At 42.4% G+C, this 13,762-nt stretch overlaps 1 long non-coding RNA gene across 1 annotated transcript in view; it reads right to left on the reverse strand.

The window, feature by feature from the left end:
- Positions 1 to 6,437: 6,437 nt before the first annotated feature.
- Positions 6,438 to 13,762, reverse strand: part of LOC123522331 — a 13,470-nt gene continuing 6,145 nt past the window's right edge. The window contains exon 3 of the long non-coding RNA XR_006680601.1: positions 6,438 to 6,747. This is a non-coding gene — a long non-coding RNA (uncharacterized LOC123522331). The remainder of the gene's footprint in view (positions 6,748 to 13,762) is intronic.

The following is a 13,762-nucleotide window of genomic DNA, read 5'->3' on the forward strand; positions in this document are numbered from 1 at the left end:
TTCCTCTGTAGTTGGGGTTTTGGGTTATTTCCATGTTTTTTTGTGAAAATAACTGTAGTAAATACAGGTGTGCATATGTCTGTTCATGGCATACTCTTAATTTCTTTAGGGTATTTACTCAGTAGAGAGATTGTTGGATCATAAGATACTTGGGTTTGCATTTGTTTAAAGAAGTGTCATACGGGGGCAGCACTGGAGACACTGTGCGGAAAGTGTGCCCCGTCTGCCCTAAGCACAGCGGGGTGAACCGCAAAGGGAGTGCAACAGGGCAGCAAGGGGAGCAAAGTAACCAAGTCCCTGAGGAACCCTGAAACTAGACTTCTGACTCGGGGGACTTAGCACTTCATTACACCCAATCGGAAAACTCTCTTAAGGGTCAGCAGACAGACCTGGAACTATCATTTTTTTGTTTGTTTCTTTTCTTTTGCCTTATGTCTATCTATGGAAAACAACGAATGCGGCAGTCCCAGGGGACATGGGAGAATAGGGGGCGGGAAGAGGGAACAAGGAGCCAACAAACTTAAGGTTAAGGGAACAACAAGAGATCTAAAGCTGATATCGAGAAGGACATATAATTCCTGGTAGGGTTTGATCAAGTGCAATGTATACAAAAGGAATTACTGAGAGCTGAATGGAGGGTGAGCATGATAGTGGGACAGGAGGAAGGTGAAAGGAAATAGAGGAAAGAAGTAGGAAGCAAAAGCAATTTATAGAGGTCTTGCTGTAGATGTGTATATATGTAAATATATTAATTTATAATGAAAGGGATAGAGGCCAATGTACATATATTTAAATGTTAAGTATTAAGATAGTAGACAAACTTTGGGCCTCGACTCAGGGCCTCTCCTAAACACCAGAACACTTTGTTCTAATAACCTGGCACTCTGATACTCACCTTCCTGACTTGATCGCTGAAAACAAAATGGGGGCATAAGCAAATGTAGTGAAGAAAATGGATGGTGCCCGGCTATCAAAAGATATAGTCTCTGAGGTCTTAAAGGCTTGAAGTTAAACAAGCAGCCATCTAGCAGGGAAGCAAATAAGCCCACATGGAAGAAGCATACCAGCCTGTGTGATCATGAGATGTTGACTGGATCAGGTATCAAAAGATACAAAACAAACAATTATATAGATGTGAAAGAAGGGGAGTTGGAGTGGAGACCCAAAGTCCATCTGTAGACAATTGGACATCCCCCTACAGAAAGGTTACTGTGGTAAACTGAGGGACTGAGTGAGAATGTAATGCAGCTAAATCTTCCACTGTCATAACTATGGGTCTGGAAAAGTCTCTCATGGTCATGAGATACAAATAAATCTTAATATAAATTCTCATGACTGGATACAGTCCCTCCAATAACTCCCACATAAAAGAAATGTCATAAAGGAGCTACCATATAAGACGAAATCATTTCTGTGCCTGGCTACTTGACAATGCCTAAAGGTTATCTGCAGATAAAAGCAATCAGCTTCTATAGCCAACCCACACAAAATGTAGCAAGCTCTTTTTGACATCTCTTGCTGATACTGATCAGAGATTACACCCCCTGGGGAGGGGTCAGGGGGTTCAAAGTCAACTAGCACTAGGTCAAGATCCTGACTCACCTCATTGCTCATTGCTTGTTTATTATATTATCTACTTATGATATTTTCTATTAACTATGATGTGCATGCCTTATGAAAGGTCTGTAAGCCCCATTATACATACCCATTGGAAAATACAATCTCTCTCTCAGTCCTGACATGGGACAAGGAGCCCCTGTGGCCCGTTGTCTATCTGTCTTTAATATTTTCCACAATCACAAAGTTGCTCCTGAGGACTCATTTGAGTGTTGGGGACCCCTCACCCCAATAGGTTATAAGAAAGGAACAATTCAACCACAGTGCAGTATAGCTCCGATGAACACACATCATTCCACTAGTTCCTGAATACTTTCTCCCCCTCACTACCATGACTCAGTTCTACCTTACAAATCTGGCTAGACCGGAGAACACACATTGGTACAGCTAAGAGCTTTCAACCCATGGCATTCAGGACAGATAAAACCCTCAGGAACAGAAGTGAGAGTAGCAATATTATGAGGGTCGGGGGATGGAGAAAGGGGCAACCCATTACAAGGTTGGATATCTAGCCCACCCCCAGGGGCTCGAATAACAGAAATGTGGGTGAAGGGAGACAACGGACAGTATGAGACATGAAAGAACAACAATAATACATAATTGATCAAGGATTCACAAGGGTGGAAGGGTGGGGAGGGAGGGGGGAAAGAGGAGCTGATACCAAGGGTTCAATTTAAAAGAAAATGTTTTGGAAATGTAGATGGCAACATATGTACAAATGTGCTTAATACAACTGATATATGGATTGTTATAAGATTTGTAAGAGTCCCCCAATAAAGTGATTAATTAAAATAAATGCATAAACAATAAAGAAAAAAAAGTGCCATACTGACTTTCATAATGACTGTACAATGCTACAGACCCACTAGCAATGTAAAAGTGTCCCAGTCTCTCCACATCCTCTCCAATGTTTGTTATTTTTCTGTTTTATTGAATATTTAAGAATAGGTTAATATTTAACAGCCAATCATTGTTTTCCCTTTTTATCCATTTTAAATTTGATTTAGTTTTTATTATTTTCTGTTATCTTTCCAACTAAGGTCTTAAATTGTTTTATTTTGTTATTGTTTGAATTTTTGTTTTGTGTTTTGATTTGGGGGGAGGTGGTTTTTAGTTTTATTTCTGTATGTCTTCCTTTATATGAAATCCAGGATAGGTAAACTGTAGAGACAGTACTGGATTAATAGGTTTTTATGGGTCATGGCAGGGAGAGTAGTAGTAGTGGGGAGCTAATAATGAGTGCAAAAAGAGGAAAACGTTCTACAATTGGTGATGGGAATGATTACATAACTCTTTTTAATATGTCTAAACTAGTGATTTGAATGATACGTGAATTATGTCAATAAAATTGTTAGAATTTAAGAGAATACAAGGTTTCTCTAGCATTCAAAAATCAATCTGTGTAATTCACAAATGTTAACAAATTTCAAGGCTATCCTATGATCATCTCAACAGCTACAGAAAAGCATGTCGCAAAATCCAACATCCATTTCTGATGGAAATTCTCCGCAAACTAGGAATAGGTGACTCCTTTCACCTGTTAAAGAGCTTCTTCCCAAAAAAGACTCCAATTTTTATCCTCTTTAGGTGTTCTTGGGGGTCGGTCATAAATGGCCAAGGATTGTGGGGCAGCCAAAGACAGGCTTGGCAATCCGCTTCCACGGAGCAGTTCCAGTCTGTAACACATGGGGTCGCTGTGAATCAAAATCAACTCAATAACAAATACACTGAATGTTGAAAGGCAGAATGAATACACTTTCCCCTCAGATCAAGAACAACGCATGAATGTTTCCTCTCGCCACTGTACTGACTGTTCTAGCCAGTGCAGCAAGGCAAAACAAAGGACGAAAAGAGAAGCCATCCAGGCAGAAAAGGAAGAAATAAAACTATACATGCACAGACCGCATGTCTATGCAGAAAATGTTAAGGAATCATTACGATAGCCGCTTGAACTAATTAGTGAGTTTAGCAAGGTTGCAGACACAGAATCAGATTTTTTAAAAACCAATGGTATGTCACTGGATTGTTCAAATAAAAAAATGTTGACATGGAAAATGTTTTGTTACATATATACTTACCACAGTGAAAAGTTTTAAATTCTTTTTTAAAATATGAGGCAACTGTATGTCTATAATTAACAATGAACTACATGCTATTGAAATTTTGAAATGCCATCAATACATATTAAATCTTTAAAGACAATTATGAAGAGACCAGTCCCTGGAAAAGGACACAGTGTTTGGTGAAACAGAAGGTCCACGATGGATTCACGCAGCGACTGCAACAATGGGCTCAAGTATAACAACAGGCGTGAGTATGGTGCAGGGCCAGGCAGCACGTCCTGCTGTGGTCGCAGGATCGTTGTGCGTCATAACTGCCTGCATGTGCTTGACAACAACAGCAGGGTGAAGGAAATGCGAGGCCTGAACATTGCAAACTACAACTCATTTCTAAGAGGAATCAGACTTACATAAGTAGAAAGCTATATTTGCTCATAGGTGGGAGGACTTAATATAGTTAAGATGTCAATTCTATCCCAAATTGATCCAGAGATTCAATGCAACCCCAATCAAAATCTCAACAGGATTTTTGTAAATATTGTCAAATTGATTCTAAAATTGATCTGCAATATGCCTACAAGAGAGACAAACCAATTTTGTACAAAGGACAAAGTTGAAGGACGAACATTATTAATTTCAAGACTAGCAGGATTGAGTGATGTTGGCATCAAGACAGATAAGAGGTCAGGGGAACAGAATGTTTGTGGTTGCTCAGTGGGTTCCAACTCATAGCAAACCTTTAGGGCAGAGAACAAACCAACAGAGTTGGCTAAGCTGTCGTCTTGGTGGTTGCCACATCTTCCCTGTAGGAGTGTGAGTAGGTTCACACCACAGTGGCTGGCGCCAGGTGCTTAACCGCTGCACCACCAACTCTCCTGTGGGACAGAACAGGGTGTAAACTACATCCACACATACAAGGGCAGCCTTTTTTTTTTTCAGCCCAGAGACAAAGTAATTAAATTAAGCGTCATTTTAACAAATACGAGAAAGACGGGGGCTTCCTACTCCCATAAAGAGTTACAGTCTCACAGCATAGTACTACCCTGTCCTATAGGGTCCCGATGGGTCAAAATCGTCTCAAAGGCAGCGAGTTTGGTTTTCTGAGGTTAAAAAAAAAAAATCGGAGCCTAAGGTAGAGCAGTGGACTAGCTTACATTGGTAAGCTAACAGCAGAGTAGTAATGAACAAAAGTTGTGGAAACAACTGGCTGTCTACAAGAACAAACCCTTTCAATCCATGTCTCCATATCATATATAAAAACTGAAATGGATCTTGGGCCCAGAACTTTAAGAAGGAAATGTGAGGGAAAGTTGTTTAGTTTGCTTATTTTTTTAGGGGCTTGTTTTTTGTGACCTTGGGTTAGGCAAAGATTTCTTAGCTATGCATAATCCGTAAAAGAAAAAATCCACATGCATAATCCGTAAAAGAAAAACAGGACGTCAAGGTTACAAACTGTCATTCTTGAAAAACACAAAGAATGAAAGTTAAGCCAGAGATTAAACCAATCATTTTTTACAAAGCAAGAGTATGTGTGATGAAAGACTTCTGTCCGGAATATATAATGTGCCATGAATATGTAAACAACCCATTTCTTAATATGGGCAAAATATTTTAACAGATACTTCACCAAAGAAGAAAGTTGGCAAATCAGCATATGAAAAGACGCTCCAACCGATTACATGGAACTGTGTGTGACCTCCTCCCTGGGGGACAGACAACCGAAAAGTGGATGAAGGGAGACGTCGGACAGGGCAAGATATGACAAAATACCCATTTATAAACTATCAAGGGTTCATGCGGGAGGGGGGAGCGGGGAGGGAGGGGAAAAATTAGGACACAATGTCGGTGGTTTAAATGGAGAGAAAATGTTTTGAGAAACGATGTACAAATGCGCTTTACACAATTGATGTGTGTATGGATTGGGATAACAGTTGTATGAGCCCCTAATAAAATGTTAAAAAAAAAAAAAAAGATTTAAAAAAAAGAAAAAAGAAAGAAAAGACGTTCCATATCATTTTTCATCAGGAAAATGCCAAGTAAAATCACAGTGAACTATTACCATGCCCCTCTCAGAATAGCTAAAATTAAAGACTGACCACACCAAAGACCAACAAAAACATGGAAGAACTGTGTTTCTCTTCCATAGTGGGTGAGACTGTAAGATGGTACAACGACTTTTGAAACCAACTCAGCAGTTTCTTAAACAGGTAAATGTATTTAGCTAATAATCATGAATCAACCCTGGTTCATCTATTGTAATGGCTGTACCATACGATTGTGACTAACAGGAGAAACATATAATTCATAAACTGTGAACAGGATCAACAATGGGGTGGTAATACACGAACTCTGTATAATTTTTCTGTAAGCCTAAAACTCCACTAGGAAATAAAAAAGCCTATTAAAAAATGAGTGAAATGTTCACTGCAGCACACACCATTCACAATAGCCAAGAGGTAGAAACTACCTGAATTCCCTTCACAGATGAATGACTACAAACAATGTGGCCCGTGTGTATAGTGGACTTGGACTTAGCTGACATAAGAGTGACGTCTTGGTACATGCTACAGCCTGAAGAGAACGGGAAGACAGTATACCAAGAAAGGTAAGTAATCAAAAAGGGCAAATGTATAGCCTCATACATAAAAATACCCCAAATGGTAAATGTATAGAAAACAACATTTATTAGTGGTTGCCAGGGTAGGAGGGAGGAAAAGGGGGGAGTTATGTATGATAGAAATACCACAGTAAGGGTAGGCTTACACAACCGGTTTATTATTATCATTGCTGTCAATAAGAGCTTGAATGGGCAAAAGTTGTATGACATCTTGATGATGATGATGATGATGATGATGCTGACAGCAACAAAGAGTAGCTGCTACAGCTGCTTAACTGAAATTACAACACCTCATGAGATTCGGTTGCTTGGTTTGTAGAGTTAGGGCCATGGTTTCACAGGCCATCCCAGTTAATTGGCCTAAAAACATGTTTAGTGCTCCGTCCACCTCCTAGTTCCTTGAATAGTGCCCGCAAGCAGGCATCCAAGGCACAACAATTGTTCTTTATTCACCTGGGGCAATAGAGGAAGGGGCCAGAATACAAGGTTTTTGGTAATCATTTCATTAGAAGCTCTTACAGATCTCATAACATTCCGTACTTCAATCACATCAAGCAATATTGTACAATTGCTACTACGTCAGTTTCTAAATATTTTCTTTCTTCTTGAACTCCTTGATTACCAGCTCCCCTTTATCCCCTTTCCCCCACCCTATATTTTTTCCTGTAATTGTTTTGTTTTCTGCCATATCTTACACAATCCAATATATCCATTCACATACAATTCTGTTGTCCAATCCCATCAAGTGGGGTTATAGTCATCAATGCTATCAGCTCCCTATTTCCCCCCTTCCCTACCCACCCCCCCTCTCTTCCCATACCCTCAGGGAACCATTGCTCATATTACTGTTTCTGAAGGGTTATCCATCTTGGCTTTCATGTACCAAACGATCTTAAATATACAAATGAACATACGCAAGTCTAACATGATTAATGAGGTAAAACAAATAAAAACCCTAATACTGTAGTAAGGGGAGAAATATTAGAGAAATAGAGGATAGTTATGCGGTCCATCACTGCTATACTGCACCCTGGATTTATCATCCCTTCCATGTGGCCCTTCTGAGAAGGACTGTCCAATTATCTGACAGGTGGGTTTTGTGTCTCCACTACATCCATGCCCCTTCACATCGATTTGATTGCTTGTCTTTGAACTTCGGATACCTCTTCCCATCGACACCTCATGATCACACAGGCTGGTGTGCTTCTTCCATGTGGGCTCTATAGCTTCCCTGGTCATGTTCTTTTAAGAGCGATCTATATGGAATCAAATCAATAACAGCAACTTGAAAGATTTCAGTAGACTTTAAAGTAGAGGAACCTTTGGGTAGAATTTGTTCATTGAGGAGCAACTCGGAAAAGAAGGGTGGGAGGCATTACACGTGCTGAGAGTGGAATTGACATCACCAAAATGGTACTTGCAGAAGTTGTTGAATTGCATATATTTTACTGTCTATTGTCTCAGTAACAACGAAATATTTTTTAACTTATTATGAATTGAGTGGAGGTTTACAGAGCATTGTGAGCCATACACCTGCCTTAATGATAGGTAGGAAGATTAGAAATAAAGGGGGTTGTCTCCACCAAATGCCTATGCTAAATGAAAATTAGCTGGTCGTGCCACAATAAAGGGGTTGTAAAAGAAATCAGGCATGCATGAGACACCTGTGGGGACAAGCTGGGCATGCACAGACTAAGGTCACCGAGGCACAGGTGATTGTCAACCCAGGCACGCACACTGCCCACCAGCAATTTTATGTCACATATGCACCTAAACTCAGTCACTAAGATTGGCCAATACCCTCAACCAAGCTCCCCCACCACACACCCCCAAATAGGGTTAAGAGGGGATAAAGGGCAGAGACTGCTATTGATCTCTTACAGGTTGGAGGGCAGGATCTCTCCCATGGGCACCGCGAGAGCGTGCGCCCTCTCAGGGCTGGCACTCCCTCTCTGCTTCCTTCTCCGGTTCCAGGAACACCTCTTTGGTCTCCGTGGGCTCCTCTTTCCGGCCATTTCCGACGGGTTTTTTCTGCACTTCTCTGAAGCTGCTGTTTCGGTCGGGCAATCTCCGACAGCCCCCCGCCACTCGGCCTTGCACGCTTTCCAGGAAGACCGGTAGCGTGTTCTGTCTGAGACTCTATCACCTGAAACTTCCCTTTCCCTCATAAAAGGTACTGGATTTACAAAAGTGCTTCTGCTGAATGGATGACTTCAGCTTTGAGAACCAAGAACCGGGGGAAACCGTCCCAGAAAGCGAACAGTATGATCCATCCAGTCCCCTTTTAGATATCTACCCAACAGGGACTGAAGGTATAATTCAAAGGCTTGTACACAAATATTCATCGTAGCTTTATGCTTTATTTGTAATGGACAAGCAAGCACTGGAAACAACCCATAGAGCCATCAACAGAATGGGCAAATTCTGTTGTGTTCAAACCAAAGCCCCTGGAGCTACAGACATAAGGGTATACATGCTTATGTGCACTGCATATTCACATCTATTATTGAACCTCGGAGGGGCACAGTTACAGATACTACCAAGACATAACCTAACACATCATGGGAATGACTGACTGGGTTTGGAGCCTTGGGACCGTATGCTCATGGGACAATTTAATCAATGAGCATAAAACATACTTCATAACGTTCAACATCCTAGTTTGGTCGGGGGTCTTAAAATCCTGTGCGAAGCCATCTAAGATATAACCATTGGTCTCTTCCCATCTGGTGCTAAGGAGAATAAAGGAAACAAAGATTCAAGGGAGAAATTAGTCCAGTTGACAAAAGGCCCACAAGAGCCACAGTCGCTTCTAGTTGGAGACAAGCTGCACGGTGCCTGGCTACCACTACCAACTGCTCCGTCCAGGGGCACAACAGGTCTCTGTAAGGATGGCAGAAAAATGTGGCTCAAAACTCAAATTCCTAAATCCAGGCAGACTAAGCAGATCAACAGAGTCTAGAGCAGCAGTTCTCAACTTGTGGGTTGTGACCTCTTTGGTGGTCAAACGACCCTTTCACAGGGGTTGCCCAATTCATAACAGTAGCAAAATTACAGTTATGAAGTAGCAATGAAAATAATCAAGCATCAAAGAACAAAAATCATCATTGTAAATGAGGTTGAGTATAGACTCAAAGCCCATTGGTAGGCAATTGGACACCCCCTTACGAAGGGTTGTGGGGAGGAGACAAGCCACTCAGAAGCACGGTAGCAATGATGAAACATATAACTTTCCTCTACTTCTTAAATGCTTCCTCCCCCCCACTATCATGATCCAAATTCTACCTTACAAATCTGGCCAGACCAGAGGATGTACATTGGTACAGATAGCAACTGGAAACACAGGGAATCCAGGACAGATGACCCCTTCAGGACCAGTGGTGAGAGTGGCGATGCCTGGAGGGTGGAGGAAATGTGGGGTGGAAAGGGGGAACCGATTGCAAGAATCTACGTATAACCTCCTCCCTGGGGGATGGACAACAGAGAAGTGGGCAAGGGGAGACATCAGACAGTGTAACATATGACAAAATAACAATAATTTATTAATTATTAAGCATTCATGAGGGAGGGGGAGGGGGAAAGGAGGGGCAAAAATGAGGAGCCGATATTAAGGGCTCAAGTAGAAGGCAAATGTTTTGAGAATGATGATGGCAACGTACAAATGTGCTTGACACAATGGATGGATATATGGATTGTGGTAAGAATTGTACGAGCCCCCAATAAAATGATTTTTTTTTAAAGAAATGAAAGAAAAGAATTTTATGGTTGGGGGGGGGTTACTGTGGGAAACAGAAAGATTTCTCCCAAGTTGTCTCCCCCAAATGTATCTCACACTTAGCTGCTCGCTACATGTGGCAGGTGATTATACATTTGGAGATCAACACAAGTAGGTCAGGGGTTATTCTCTCTAAGGGTTATCAGCCATCCAGAGCAAGCAGTCACCACTGTTTATCCCACAAGTAGGACCCACTCCCTTCTGATAAGGATAGTAGTTGACTGTTTCCTTGCAGGAGACCCGAGAGGTCAAGCCCACTCAAGGGTGACCAAGGTTAGCCGCCATCTAGGGTACATCATCTTGTCATATGTATACCCCTAGTCCCTTCCCTTCTTATCATGTGTACACCCCTGGCTCATCCTCTTCCTGTTATACCTATGCCCATTGTATATCCCCACCCCCCTATTGCTTGTATGCCTATTGTACTGCCCCTTCCTGTGGCGTGTGGTTACCTGTAATCATGCCCCCCTAAGTAGATATAACCCTTGGCTAGCAATAAATGGTTCCAGCCGACTGCCGGGTCTCCACCCCACCTGACCTTGGCCCACACTGTGCACGGACCTTGCTGGTAAGATCATGGCCATCCAGGAGGTGAGCATGCTACCATGAAATGTGTCTGACTCCATTATTTCAATCTCTCCTCTAGCTCTCATGATCTTGATGAATTTATTATAATCTTTATATATCTCAACCATACAATTGCATCTTCCGGACCATGATTAGTTGTGGGGGGCTGGCCTTTCCCCCACAGGTTACCACAACATGAGGAACTGTATTAAAGGGTCATGGCATTATGAAGGTTGAGAACCCCTGTCTACATGAACCCAGAGACTGTTGCTTTAAATACCTTCAGATTTGGAACTGAAGCCACTCTGTGGTAGTTGCATAATCTGGGGTCAATATGAGGATTAAGAGTGTAGGAGTGGAATCTAGCCTGTCAATCAGGTCATAGCCAATGAGGCCTCTGTGTGGACATGGCCTTCTCCTGAGGATTCTGGGAACTCCGGTATTTCCTTGGAAGCAGGAGACTCTCTCTCTGCTGCTGACTCCCTGAGAGACATCCCTGTGGAGAAGACACATGGAGAGAGGCTGATAGAACCAGACCTCTGGAGCTGGAGAAGCCATATGGAGACCCCTGTGGGTGCTGAGATGCTTACAATGTCACTGAATCCATAAGACTTCCCACCCAGTGGCCTTTGATGCTCCTGAATTCGGTGTCATAGATGGGTATCGGACTGGTGAGCTACTATCAGGCTTATGGACGTGATCTGGACTGAGCTGGGAATGTTTTCTCAATATTTAACTGCTCTTGTATATAAAGTTCTTTCTTATACACATGAGTGTCTATGGATTTGTTTCTCTAGTCTACCCAGACCAACACACACTTTCAGTGGTCTCCTTTAATAATAGATTGGTTTATAAAATTAATATCACCTATGAATACTCTGCTCCCTTGATCAGTTATGTGAGACCAAATGATCAACCTGTACCCTAAATCAAAGCTAAAAAGCTAAGAAAGGGCATTGAAGCGAGATTAGTGGGTACCGAACACAAAGAATGGAAGTTATGAGAATGGAAGCAGGTTGCAAAACACATAGTTGGTGTCATGGAATTATTTGTATTTAAAAAAGGTTCAATGGGAACCTATGTAATAAATGTAAAGTTTCGCCTCAAACTCAATATTGAAAAGAAAAACCAATCATTGTCATGGAGTTGATTCCACCTCATGCCATGCTCATGTTATAGAACTTGCTCCACATGGTTTTCTTGTCTGCAATCTTAGTGATGGCCAGGACTTTTCTTCCGTGGTACCCATTGAGTAGATTTGACCCACCAACCATTCAGTGAACTCAAACCACTTGAGTTACCTTGGGACCTGAATGAAAGAAGACCAGACCCCCCACCCCACCAAAACACACAAATAAAACAGTATATATAATGTTATTTCACTTAGATGAAATTCTAGAAAATACAAACTAATCTACAGAGGGGGCTTCAAAAAGTTTGTGGGAAAATCAAATGGAAAGATAATGGGATGTTTCCACAAACATTTAAAGCCCCCTGCATAGTAACATAAAGCAGATCAGCAGTTACCTGGAAGGTAGGAAGAAATGGTAGTGGCAGCCAGATAATGTTCATTATCTCAACTGTGATGAGCGTTTCACAGGGGATTCACCTGGCAAACCTTACCAAGTTGTACATTTTCAATGTGCTGCTTATTATTCCAATTATATCTCCATAAAGTTGTTTACAGAATGAAGAATGATGAGGGGGACACGATATGCCATACAGTCGACTTATACTCATGTGGTTACTGCATAGTTCTATCAGAGGCCAAGTTGAAATTGTATTTTTTGCGTATGCCACACACGCTTCAAAGAAAAATGCTTTCCCTCCTACCGATAAGCCCGTCAGCAGCTCCTTCCATCTCCACCCCACCCCCAACTGGACCTCCAACTTAGGCCAGGCCTTTCACACAAGGTGTCAACACAAATGGCCCAACAGCTGGTGAGGAAGACCAAGCCGGAGTGTGAGTGATTCAGCAGGGCCACGCTGGGAAAAGTGAAAGCTGGACTGTGTACAGTTGACCTACAATTGCCTTCTAAGGCCTTTGAAAGACTGACGATGAGCTGCTGGTGGCACTGAGAGCAGACACTCCAAGCAAAGCCTGGAGTCAATTTATGGACTTAGGTCAGCTCTATCCTGTAAATGGTAATGATGTACAAGTTAAGGGGTCTGTATAAAACATTTCCTATTCACGAATAGATCGTAATGGTGTGGCCTTATTTCATACGCATGCTTCTATCTACACCACATGGCTAAGACAAGAGACACCAGATACCTTGGGGCTCTCACTGCTAAGCCAGTGGTGAAGCACTATGTGAACTATTGGAAGAGCTACTGCAATAATTAAGACAGTATGATGTCATCCCTGTCTGCAGGAAACGGAAAGTGAATATTATTGAAGACAACTAAAATAAAGTGGGTTTGAGAGGGGCTTGGAGAAGGGCCCGAGAGAACAGCCTCTTAAAATAAGACACTCTCAACCGCTATCCTTCCCACCGGATGCTCCTCAGTCTCAGCGGCTCTGGGATTCAAAATGTTCCTCCCACTGGCATGGCCTTGGCTCTCACTCTCCTCTCAAAAGGCGATTCCTTTCCCCAGTTCATATTGTAGCCTTCGCCTGTAGCTGGTGTGCTTTCCGACTGACAAACTGAGGGAGAAATGGGTGTGGGAAAGGAATCAAGGTCAAGTATCTAATGCACTCAGGTTCCTAGAGCTTCATAGATACTAAGAGCTCTCAAAGAGGCAGATGGGGCTCTCAGGATATAGAGTCAAGCCACAGAGTGATGAATCTTTCCGGGTCGTGGCGCTTCCGGTCCACACCCCAGACCACATTTACTAGGTGGGTGGTTACAGAGCTATGGTGGTGGGGAAAGCTCACAAAGACCGTACCCTGGTGACATAGTGGGTTCTGAGTTGGACGGTCAACCCACAAGGTCAGTGATTCCAGTGCGCCAGCCAATCTCAGGGAGAAAGATGAGGCTGTCTACTCCGGTGCGGTTTCACAGCCTAGGAAACCCACATGGGCAGTTCTGCTCTGTCCCATAGGGTCGCTATGAACCAGAATAAACTCGATGGCACTGAGTTTGTTTCTTGGGGTTTAGGGAAGAGTGTAACCCATCAGACTTT

This window comes from Echinops telfairi, unplaced genomic scaffold (genome assembly GCF_000313985.2).
Source record: "Echinops telfairi isolate 266 unplaced genomic scaffold, ASM31398v2 ScPeMD7_5805;HRSCAF=6673, whole genome shotgun sequence".
Classification (NCBI taxonomy): domain Eukaryota; kingdom Metazoa; phylum Chordata; class Mammalia; order Afrosoricida; family Tenrecidae; genus Echinops; species Echinops telfairi.